The following is a 12,781-nucleotide window of genomic DNA, read 5'->3' on the forward strand; positions in this document are numbered from 1 at the left end:
GTCCTCCGGGCAGCAAAGCTTGAGTGCCTCAACTAAAGAAGCCTGTGCACTGCAGTGAAGATCTAGTACAGCCAAAAATATAGAAAGAAATCAAGAGGGGACCAGGTGGGAATGGAAGGAGGAAGGAAAGTAAGAATTTTTCACTTGAGAATTTTTCACTCAAGGCTTAAAACTCATGATCTAACAGAAGGTGACAAAAAAGCAGGAGTTCTCAGTCATGTCCAACTCTTTGTGATCCCATGGACTGTAGCCCACAAGTTCCTCTGTCCATGGGATTCTCCAAGCAAGAGTACTGGAGTGTGTTGCCAGTTCCTTCTCCAGGGGATCATCCCGACCCAGGAATTGAAACTGGGTCTGCCACATTGCTGGAGAAGGAACTGGCAACCCATTCCAGTATTCTTGCCTGGAGAATCCCATGGACAGAGGAGCCTGGTGGACTACAGTCCCATGGGGTCTCCAAGAGTCAGACTGAGCGACTAACCACAGCACCCTGCCACACTGCAGGCAGATTCACACAGATTTTCTACTGTGTGAGCCACCAGAGAAGCCCCCAAAGAATACTGAAGTGTGTGGCTATTCCCTTCTTTAAGGGATCTTCCCACCCCAGGGATCAACCCAGGTCTCTTGCATTGCAGGCAGACTCTTTACTGTCTGAGTCACCAGGGAAGCCCCAGGAGTTTTCCAGGTGAATGCAAACCCCCTTGGCCCAGGGAGAGCCTGGAACAATGATGTTTACTGGTGATGCCCTAATATAGCTGTAACTGCAAACCCCAAATATGTTGTATCATCTTCTGCAGACATTTAAAGGAAAGAAGTTGCTTAAATCTCACAACTAATCTTGCTGCCTCTCAGATTATAAACCGTGTTTTCAAACATCTCTTCTTAACAGTCTCATGGTAGACAAAATGAGGTGCAGTGGAAGCAGCCACACACAGGCATGAAATGTATTGAAATCTCCTATTTTATCTTTAAATCCATACACTCTGGGTAATGTCCTGTTCTTGATCTAGGTGGTCATTGCAAGGGTATGTTCATCTCGTAAAATTCATCCAGGACAGGTATTTGTACACCTACATTCATAGCAGCATGCGTGCATGTATCACTTCAGTTGGGTTCAACTTTTGGTGTCCCCATGGACTGTAGCCTAACAGGCTTCTCTGTTCATAGGATTCTTCGGGCAAGAATACTGGAGTGGATTGCCATGCCCTCCTCCAGGGGATCTTCCTGACCCAGGGATCGAATCCACATCTCTTATGTCTCCTCCCAGGCGGGTTCTTTACCACTAGCACACCTGGGAAACCTCAATAGCAGCATATTCCCAATAACCAAAAGCGGAAGCCACCCAAGTGGACAAGTGAACGGATAAACCCAATGTAGCATCTACACACAATGGAATTTCATTTGGTCTTAACAAGGAAGGAAATTCAGGCACATGTTCCAACACAGACAAAAGTTGAAGACAATATGTTAAGTAAGCTGTCCACCATCCCAAACCCCTCACCCCTGCCATTAGATTCTCATAGAAGCCTGCATCCTACTGTGAAATGAGCATGCGAGGGAACTAGGCTAAACGCTCCTTATGAGAATCTAAGGTCTGATGATCTGAGGTGGAGCTGAAGTGGTGACACTGGTGCTGCTGGGGAGTGGTTGCCACCATCTCCCATCACCCCCAGATGGGACCATCCGGTTGCAGGAAAACTAGCTCAGGGCTCCCACTAATTCCACATGATGGTGAGTTGTATAATTATTTCATTATGTATCACAAGGTAATAATAATGAAATAAATTGCCCAATAAATGTAATGTGCTTAGTGTAATGTGCTTGCGTCATTCCCAAACCATCCCTCCCCTCCACTGGACCATGGGAAAAATGGTCTTCCATGAAACTGGTCCCTTGTGCCAAAAAGGTTGGGGACCACAGCTGTGTAAAGTGAAATAAGCAAGTCACAAAAAGACAAATCGTGTTTGATTCCATTTATATGAGGTATTTAGAGTAATTAATTAATTAATCCAATGGACATGAATTTGCACAAACTCCAAGAGATAGTGAAGGACAGAGGAGCCTGGCATGCTGCAGTCCATGGAGTTGCAAAGAGTTGGACACGACTTAGCGAACAACAAAGAGTAATTAAAATCATAGAGACAGAGTAGAACGGTGCTCGCCAGGGTGATAAGAGAAGCGGTGAGTCAGTGTTTAATGCATACAGAGTTTCATTTTTGGAAGATGAAAAAAATTCTGGAACAGATGGTGGTGATGGTTGTACAACAATGTGAATGGATGCAATACCACTGAACGGTACACTTAAAAATGGTCACAATGGTGAGTTTTATGTTATGTATATTTTACCAGAATAAAACTGAAAACGAATGCTCATCCATTTGTATACTTAGGCTTGGTGCCATTTCACTTACATTCGCTATTCTTCTGGAAGAGGTACTTTAAAAAGGTACTTTACTCAAATTTATATTCGTGTTTGTTTCAGAAGAGCTTTACATTTATATTTAGAGAAACATCTTTTTCACTAGGTCGTGAGTCACGCAGGCATCTGGAAAGCTGTGCTGTGTTTATCCCAGGACATGCATGTCCGGGGACAGGGCTGGGGATGGGGGAAGTTCATGGATCCAAGTTCAAGAAGACAGTATAAAGAAACTGTCTAAGCAAAAGTGAGCTGTTTGCAAGTCATCAACAGAAGTTATCTTCTCATAAAGCAGAAGCTTTATAGGAAAGCGGCAGTATTTTCTCAGAAGATGCTCTCAGCATTGTGCTGGCAGTGCATCAAGGAAGACATCTGGAAGCCACTGACGTAGGACAGCCCCAGGCCAGCTGTGTCTGCTTGTCTGACAGATTCCAACAGGAAAAAACTGAGAAGAAAATGTATCATCACTCGTGTATGATATTATAATGTAATGGTGGTTTAGTTGCTAAGTCATATCTGACTCTTTTCCACTCCATGGACTCCATGGGCTCCACTCCAGAGCCCACCAGGTTCCTCTGTCCATGGCATTCCCAGGCAAGAATACTTGAGTGGGTTGTCATTTCCTTCACCAGAGGATCTTCCCAACCTGGGGATCGAACCCAGGTCTCCTGCATTGCAGGCATATTCTTTGTTGACTGAGTCACCAGGGAAGCCATTATAATATAATATTAAAGGTATTTCAAGTGAATGGATCAAAAAGCCTTGGGCAAGGAGAACTTATTAACTGTGATCCTAATTACGTCCTCACCTCTACTGAGTTAATTCTCACTCTATACCCTCATTTGCTGTACACACTTATCTGGGTATATTGTTTTTGTCAAGAAAAGCGATAAAGAGTTTTTAAAACTCTGGACAGACATTTTTTTGTTAAACAGACTTCATTCATGTTATTTTTCTCACATAAACCATGCGGTGGCTACAGCTGGAGTCTGGGTCCTCTGCAAGGAACCTCTAATGCATTAATATACAAAGCATGAGTGCCAAGTTGCTTTAGTCATGTTATTTCTCTCACATAAACCTATGTGGTGGCTACAGCTGGAGTCTGGGTCCTCTGCAAGGAACCTCTGGTATGTTAATGCATTAATATATAAAGCATGAGTGCCAAGTTGCTTTAGTCATGTCCAACTCTTTTCGACTCTATGGACTCTAGCCCACCAGGCTCCTCTGTCCATGGGATACTCCAGGTCAGAATAATGGAATGCATTGCCATTACCTTCTCCAGGGGATCTTCCCAACCCAGGGATCGAATCTGTGTCTCTTATATCTCCAACATTGACAAGCAGGCTCTCTATCACTAGCACCAGTTGGGAAGCCCTAATATATACAATAGAGGTGTATTCATAGGTGTGTTTTCTGCCTTACTTCACTGTGTCACAGGTCCTAGGTTCATTCAGCTCACTAGAACTAACAGACTTTTTATGGGTAAAAAGTTCCTTTGTAAAGGAAATTTTCATTCCTTTTTATGGGTACGTAATATTCCATTGTGTATATGTACCACTTCTTCTTTATTCATTCATCTCAGACAGACATCGTATCCAAACTGTCACCATCATGCTTTGTCACCCTGGAACAAGAACCTGTTCTGAAAGGCTGGTTCTGACGCCTACAGATGTCTCTGATACAGGGGGCAGGGGAATACTGGCGAGCACACCTGGCTGGACTGTGCTCCCTGCCCATCACATGCACCTCCTGCAAAAAGACAGCTGAAATGAGTAGGATGAGAAGATCTGAAGACTCACTTCAACTGAGACAAGGCAGAGACTTAGAAGATAAGTAGTGCATTGCTGCGGATCTGTGACTCTGGGTATCCACTTGGCTCTCCCTTTGCTGGCTCATGATTGTTAGTCCTGCTGGCTCTCTGGGTCTGGAGCAGGACAGGCTGCAGCTACTTCATCCAAGGCCTCAGGACCCCCGGGGTCCAGATGGGTCTGTGTGACACTCCTAGGCAGACTGATCATAATGCCCTTCTCCAGAGGGAGATGAACAATAGTCATTACAAGCTGTCCTTCTAAACTCAAGCAGCCCCAGGAGAGGAAACCTGTACCTCCTAAAGCTCCCAAAACCGTAAAAGGAAGAAAGCTACAGCAGCTGCTGACAAGGAATCACCTAGAGATTTTACTGTCCCTACAGAGACAGTCTGTTAGCTGACAGGGAAAAGAATCCATAGCTACCAGAAGACAGCATGGTTAAAAGGTAATGCTCTGTCCCTTTGTAGTTCCTGTGTTGAATAACGGGACTGGAGAAACCAGTTCCTCAGTCCCTAACGGGCTGTTTTGTGGAAGGTCTATTCATTCGGTGTCTATTTCAGGGCAAAGATTATGACGGCAGAAAATCTAGGCATCAAGAAATAAGAGATTCCATTTTCCCACACAGCCAGCCAAGGAGAATTACAATTCATGAATCTCATTAATAAGATGTAAAAATGACTTCGTTATTACCCCCTTTCCAAAGCAAATAAACACAAGTAGTGAAAACACTAAAAGTAGAAAGTTCTGGTGTTCCCTAGCCTCATCAGACAATGGCAGAATAAACAAAGTTGTCCATAAATGAAGGATTTCAGAGGGGAGCCTCTTTGTTGCCATAGAATTTAGCCATCTCCAGCTAAAGACGCCAGCGGCCAAAATACTTGGGCAGTGATCAGTGAGGGGTAATTGTTCTCAATGAAATTTCTTCGTGGGCTGTTTATCTCTTCCAGGAATTGTGGCTCCAGTCATTTCACTCATCCTTCTTTCAGAACTAGGAGCCTGATAAGGGGAAGGATGATGGCTCTTAATTCAGAGGGGGCCACCCTGAGTTCTCCAGAGGTGAGTTGCTTTCCCATAAGCTGGAAAATAAGCCCGGGCTTCCTGATTTTGCCACTGATTTATCTCCAACACCAAATGGCCAATTACTACATATTTACACTGGGATTTCTGATACCAGGTGAATAGGAAGTGATAAGCCCAGGATGAAGCAAGAACCAGGATGAATGAGTCAGAGAACAGCTGATATTCCATGAGCAGCACAGGGAAACAGAACCACCGCTGCCCAGGAAGGAGGATGCTGGGTCAGGTCTTTGCTCTGCCAGTTACCAACTGTGCCATCAGGACAGCTTATCTGTTGACCAGCTCATTCAACTGTAAAATGGATTCAACAAAACCCACCTCACTCTTTAGTGGAAAGTTGTGTGAATCAAATAACACAGTGGGTAGAAAAGTGGTTTGAAAGGAATAATATACAATTTGAACATAAATCATAGAAATCAACAGAACATAGATCAACGGTAAAAAGACATTTGGGTGGAAATTAGGGGGAAAATTGAACGTGGATTGGGTATTAGATGATACCAAAGAATTATTCTTACATATATTGGTTGTTTAATATTTTTAGAGGTCACACTGAAATGCATAGGGATGAAAGGATTTTATGTCTGAGATTTGCTTTAAAATACTTGCGCTATGGACTTCCCTGATGGTTCAGTGGCTAAGACTCCATGCTCCCAAAGTAGGGGGCCTGGGTTCGGTCCCTGGTCAGGGAATTAGATCCTACATGCCTCAATTATGCATTCAGGAGTGCGTGTTAAGTTGCTTCAGTCATGTCTATTTATGACCCCATGGACTGTAGCCTGCCAGGCTCATCTGTCCATGGGATTCTCCAGGTTAGAATACTGGAGTGGATTGCTGTGCCCTCCACAAGGGGATCTTCCCGACCCAGGAACTGACTCTTGTCTCTTACATCGCCTGCATTGGCAGGCAGGTTCTTTACCACTAGGGCCACTTGAGAAGCCCCAATTAAGAGCTTCTATGCTGCAACTAAGACCTGGCGCAGCCAAAGAAAAATAAATGTTTAAAAAATACTTCTGTGAAATAGAAATTGGAAAGGGATAGACAAGTAATATGGCAAAATGTGGATAACCGTCGAAGCTGAGTGAGAAGTATATGGGGGCCTTTTCCCTATTATTGCCTATATTTGGAATTTTTTCAGAATAAAAACATGATTTTTAAATAAACAGTGTAGAATGTTCTAGGATACTAGACCACTTCACTAATGGTCACCTCCCAAAGCACAGAAAATCTGTCTCATGTACAAGGCCCTTGTACACTGGTCATACAGCTGTCAGAGGGCAAACCTTAGGAAAAGGCCAAGAGAGGCCAGGTGAAGAGGCCAGCGGTAAAGGAGAAGTATGAAAACATCTCCGTAGAATTTCCCATCTGCCATGCACCAAAATGTCAGCCGACTGTAACGTCAAGGGCATGCTTCCTCTTCAGACCTAAGTTTCCTATTCAGCTCTGCCACTTAACGACTAAATGGCCTTGGATCAAATCACTTTTTTAATAAAAAAATCAGAGACAGAAAAATGCTGGCGCGCATGCGCACATATGCATCATGGGAGTCACCAGGCAAGAGTGCTGGAGTGGGTTGCCATGCCCTCCTCAGAGGATCTTCCCAACCGAGGGATCAAACTCACTTCTCCTGCCACTCCAGCATTGCAGGAAAATTCATTACCGCTGAGCCACCGGGGAAGCCCAATTTACTATGGATTTGATGGCTAGTCCAGAGGTGGGTTCTAGGCACCAGGAAGGGGAACAGAACAAAAGACAGAGGGAAAGGAACAACTTAGCTAAGGAAGAGTCCAGGGAGTCCCTCGTTCATCTGGAAAGTGACCAGGGAAGTGTGCACTTCGTCTCCGTCCCAAGCCCCAGCCCTGACCATTAAGTACATAATGCACCATAAATAACTAAGTAATTCCACCAAGGGTGACAAATGGTCTTTTAGGGTCCGGGACAGACCGGCTAGCCGGGAGGTAGGCGAGGAGCCTGGAGTGGGGGTTTTGGATTCAAGTCTCCATACCCACTAACCCAGTGTGTAGCACTGAGCTTCAGCACTTTTCTCTTGCACAGAAAATAATCCACTGGACCGATTTGAAGATCTCCGCAGTTCCAAGATTTCAGTGGACGAAATTAACTTGGGGCATGTTTCTGACTCTCATTCTTATCTCTCTTCTCATCCGGACTTGAGGCTTCCTAGCCTGGAGAAGTTCAGTCCCCTCCCCGGTGGTGTTCCGCCGCCTTCCCTCACCCCACCCCAGCTGTGTTTCGGTGGTCTTTCCTGGGGCGGGTGAGAGATGACTAAGAGGAAGGAATTCCTCCGTTTTTCCAATCATTTCTATCCCGGTGCTGATTTACAGCTACTGCTCTTGCAGGCAGCTACTCCAGAGCGCTCCAGATGGGGGGTTGGCGGGTCGGGTCGGGAGAAGACGGGGGTGGGGGTGGGGGTGGGGGTGGGGGTGGGGGTGGGGGTGGACTCGGGGCGGCGGGCGGGGGTGGGGAGTTGGAGGAGTAGAGGGAAGGAAGGTGTCCAAAGCGCCTGCGTAAAAGTTGCGGGCACTGAAGACGGATGGAGTTTCAGCATAAAACCAGAATTAGCCCCAAGGCGTGGAGAAGGAAATGGTAACCCACTCCAGTGTTCTTGCCTGGAGAATCCCGGGGACGGGGGAGCCTGGTGGGCTTCCGTCTATGGGGTCACACAGAGTCGGACACGACTGAAGTGACTTAGCAGCAGCAGCAGCAGCCCCAAGGCGATCTGCGTGTACCATCCACGGGTTCGTCTGTGCTGACGCTTTTCTGCTCCAGTGCCTCCGTGTGATAACGGCGGGAGGGGTTTCCTGGTACCCAGACACGCCAGGAATGGCTACCTGGGGCGCGGAGCGGACCTCACTGCCCAAAGGACTCAGCGCGCACTCCAGCCCTCAGCATAGCCTTTCTGGCAGGCTGACGAGAAAACCACTTCTAGGCATTTGACGCTAGGGCTCTCAGGCTGCGCCCTAGCCTCCCACCTTCGCACACCCCTATCCCAACGCAGTGTGCTCCACATACCCAAAGCCACAGCTCAGGGGACGCCGCAGTGCGCCCCCAGTCCCCCCCACCCCCCACCGCGCGCTCCACATCCTCAAAAGCCAGAATTCCAGGCACCAGCGCAGCCCTCAGTGTCCGTGGCCCTACGCTGCGCCCTCCTAGGCACCTAGCCGGCACTGGGTCTCGACTGGCTCTGTCCTGCCTGGTTGCAGGCGCCCCGGCGAGCCACGGACCTGGCGGTCAGCTCCCGGGGGCGCGCCTGCTGCGTGGGCTAACCGGGTTCAGGCGAGGTGGGACTGGGTGGGTCCCGTTAGCCTGCAAGTCCTCGCATCTCCGAGCAACAAGCTTTCTCTCTGTGTGCCCCCCTCGGAGGTCCCGGAAGCCCCAGGCACTTCTGAGAGGCGGCCCGTGGGGAGCGGATCCTGAAGACCCCACCCAGACCTCCGCTTTCCCGCGAACCGCCCCGGGAATGGGGAGGCTCGGGCAGCGCTCTTACTTGGCAGAAGTGGTGCGCACTGCTCTGCTGGGCCAGGCTCTCCACTGGTGGCTCCTCTCTGCGCCCGTCGCCGCGGAGCCCCTTTCCCGAGCGGATCAGGGAGAGCCGACGGCTTCTCCGGTGGTTGAAGAAAGCGAACTCCCAAGTTTAGGAAGCCGTGGGCTGGAGTGGCTCCTGAGCCCTTTTCCCGGTACTTTTAACCAGCGTCGGACGGCAAATCCCTCCCCGGACCCACCCCCTTCCCTGAAGGCGGCCACCGCAGCAGGCCCGGCCTCCGGCCCCTTTTGTTGTAATTCGAGAGCGACCGCTCCCGGGGCCAGAGGGGCTGTGCGGAGGAGGCTGCGCGCCAACGGGGCAGCCCTTCCTAGACTATTCTCGCCCAGGTTTCCGGAGCCTGAGAAGCTGGGGAGCGGGCTTTTCCTCTGGGAGATTCCTCTACACTTCCCCCTCCCGCCCCTGCCCCCACGCAGAACTCCTGGAATTTAACCCTTCGGTGTCTTTATCCATCCCCAGTAGAGTCCGCGACTAATCCCTCCCCGTATGCAGAGAGCCTAGCGCTGCCTGGTACCTAATAGATGCTCAATGAAAACTGATGATTGAGAGTTCAGAAACATCTCCTGGGGTTTTCCTGATGGGCAAAGCAGTTTCTGAAAGTGACTATGCACAGCCCCCTTTCTTCCGGCAGATCGTCTCTCTCCTCTGAGAATCCCTTCTCTCTTTTGTAAATTAAAGGCTTTGGATTCAGTTATCTTTAAGGTCCTTCCCTACTGTGCAGGGCCGGGTTTAGCAATGCCATCAGGAGCCTGAACCCAACGCAGCTAAGGATGTCTATGGCGCAGAAGGACATTCCTTGCCTGACTCGGAGGCTCACTCTGAAGACAAAGGGAGGGGGTCATGTGGGCTGGGGGAGCCCTGAGGAGATTCCCCGGGGCTTCCTATGCAAGAGCCAGGTTTGGCCGGGAGCCGGAGGTAGCCGCTGGAAAACAAGGTACCCAGTCTGTGGGCCTTTGGCGGTGGGCAGAAACCCAAAAAAGGGGTTTACATTAAGGATGGGGCTCCTCTTCTTGGTTCTTCCTCTCTTCCCTCTTCCCACTCCTCTGCCTCCCCAGTAAACTCAAAGCTTCACCCTGGATAGGTGGGGACTCCCAATCTCAACCTCCAGCTCAGACCTGTCTCCTCATCCCTGCGTTTGTAAGCCCATTGTTCTCTAGGACATTCCATCTGCCACAGCTAAACTGTTGGTTTGTTCGCTCAGTCCTGTCCAACTCTTTGCGACCCCATGGACTGCAGCACGCCAGGCTTCCCTGTCCTTCACCATCTCCTGGAGTTTGCTCAACTCATGTCCATTGAGTCGGTGATGTCATGCAAGCACTTCATCCTCTGTTGCCCTCTTCTCCTCTTGCCCTCAATCCTTCCCAGCATCAGAGTCTTTTCCAGTGAGTCGGCTCTTTGCATCAGGTGGCCAAAGTATTGGAGTTTCAGCTTTAGTATCAGTCCCATGAACATTCAGGGTTGGTTTCCTTTAGGATTGACTGGTTTGATCTCCTTGCTGCCCAAGAGATTCTCAAGAATCTTCTCCAGCACCACAGTTCGAAAGCATCAATTCTTCAGCTCTCAGACTTCTTTATGGTCCAACTACCACATTGGAGTATGTCAAGGTTGTATATTGTCACCCTGCTTATGTAACTTATATGCAGAGTACATCATGAGGAACGCTGGGCTGGAAGAAGCACAAGCTGGAATCAAGATTGCCGGGAGAAATATCAATAACCTCAGATATGTAGATGACACCACCCTTATGGCAGAAAGTGAAGAGGAACTCAAAAGCCTCTTGATGAAAGTGAAAGAGGAGAGTGAGAAGATTGGCTTGAAACTCAACATTCAGAAAACGAAGATCATGGCATCTGGTCCCATCACTTCATGGGAAATAGATGGGGAAACAGTGGAAACAGTGTCAGACTTTATTTTTTTGGGCTCCGAAATCACTGCAGATGCTGATTGCAGCCATGAAATTAAAAGACCCTTACTCCTTGAAAGGAAAGTTATGACCAACCTAGATAGCATATTAAAAAGCAGAGACATTACTTTGCCAACCAAGGTCCGTCTAGTCAAGGCTGTGGTTTATCCCGTGGTCATGTATGGATGTGAGAGTTGGACTGTGAAGAAAACTGATCGCCAAAGAATTGATGCTTTTGAACTGTGGTGCTGGAGAAGACTCTTGAGAGTCCCTTGGACTGCAAGGAGGTCCAACCAGTCCATTCTAAAGGAGATCAATCCTGGGTGTTCATTGGAAGGACTGATGCTAAAGCTGAAACTCCAATACTTTGGCCACCTCATGCGACGAGTTGACTCACTGGAAAAGACTCTGATGCTGGGAGGGATTGGGAGTGGGAGGAGACGGGGATGACAGAGAATGAGATGGCTGGATGGCATCACCGACTCAATGGACATGAGTTTGAGTGAACTCTGGGAGTTGGTGATGGACAGGGAGGCCTGGTGTGCTGTGATTCATGGGGTTGCAAAGAGTCGGACATGACTGAGCGACTGAACTGACTGACTGACTGATGTACGTATAGTCAAAGCTATGGTTTTTCCAGTGTATGGTTTTTGGTAGTTGGATGTGGTTCAGTTCAGTTCAGTCGCTCAGTCGTGTCTGACTCTTTGCAACCCCATGAATCACAACACGCCAGGCCTCCCTGTCCATCACCAACTCCTGGAGCTCACTCAAACTCATGTCCATCGAGTCGGTGATGCCATCCAGCCATCTCATTCTCTGTCGTCCCCGTCTCCTCCCACCCCCAATCCCTCCCAGCATCAGACTCTTTTCAAGTGAGTCAACTCTTCACATGAGGTGGCCAAAGTATTGGAGTTTCAGCTTTAGCATCAGTCCTTCCAATGAACACCCAGGACTGATCTCCTTTAGAATGGACTGGTTGGACCTCCTTGCAGTCCAAGGGACTCTCAAGAGTCTTCTCCAACACCACAGTTCAAAAGCATCAATTCTTCGGCGATCAGCTTTGTACATAGCAAGCCCCAAACTTGGCACCCTGACTCTCAGCCCACCCCAAGCCCTGTGAGCTCTTTTCACAGTCCTCCTCCTCACCCTGAACAATGAAGCAATCCTCAGGTCTGGTGGATGGTACAGAAAAGGGCCAGGAGGGAGGTGGGTGTATTTCTAAAAAGGCAGCACGAGGGATCCCTGGGATGTTGGAAATGTTCAGAGTCCTGACTGTGGTGGTGGACACCAGAAGCTACAGAGGTGATAAAATTGTGTAGAACTTTCTATACACAAGCACATACATATACTACATACCACATACACACAAAGTACGAATAAGTGAGGAAATCTGAGTATCAGCGGATTGTATCAACATCTGGTTGTGATATTATTGTATAGTTTTGCAAAATGTCACCATTGGGGAAAACTGAGCAAAGTGAGTAAGGGCTATCTCTGTACTGCTTCTTACAACTGCACGTGAATCTACAATTTTCTCAATAAAAATTTCGACTGAAACAAAAAAGCCCACAGTAACTCCAGGGCCCCCAGGATGCAGCCTGAACCCCTTGATACAGCTGAAAGGGCCCTCTCAAGGGCATTTTCAGCCTGCCCATCTCCCAGCCATGCTCTCTCCTCCCCTTCAAAGGCCTTACTAGCTGTTCTCCATGTCTATTTTGTACCCCAGGGTCTTTGTACATGCCATTTCCTTGCCTATCTGCCCAGCAACACCTTGTTCTTTGAGATCTCACTCAGCTATCACAATCCACACCCTACACAGTGCCTGCACACAGCAGATGCTCAATAATTGCCAGCAGAACAGAGCTCTCTCTTCTCCCCTCACCTTTTTCTCTGATTTCCCCCTCTTCCAAACCTACTCTTCATGTTAAAGAGTTCACCAATAAGGTATAAAATGAAACACATTTATAAACACTGCTTTGTCTGATTGTGAAAACAATGAAAACTCCTTGTGGAACATT

General features: G+C 48.2%; 1 protein-coding gene across 2 annotated transcripts in view; it reads right to left on the bottom strand.

Annotated features, from left to right (window-relative positions):
* The window catches only part of LOXL2 (lysyl oxidase like 2), a 117,528-nt gene extending 108,522 nt beyond the window's left edge, over positions 1-9,006 (bottom strand). For both annotated transcript variants that reach the window (XM_055427228.2, XM_055427227.2), the window contains exon 1: positions 8,807-9,006. The gene's annotated coding sequence lies outside the window, so the exon portion shown is untranslated. The remainder of the gene's footprint in view (positions 1-8,806) is intronic.
* Between the last annotated feature and the right edge of the window lie 3,775 nt (positions 9,007-12,781).

Source organism: Moschus berezovskii, chromosome 7 (assembly GCF_049115385.1).
Source record: "Moschus berezovskii isolate FMDL1 chromosome 7, NW_MosBer_1.0, whole genome shotgun sequence".
In the NCBI taxonomy this organism is placed as follows: domain Eukaryota; kingdom Metazoa; phylum Chordata; class Mammalia; order Artiodactyla; family Moschidae; genus Moschus; species Moschus berezovskii.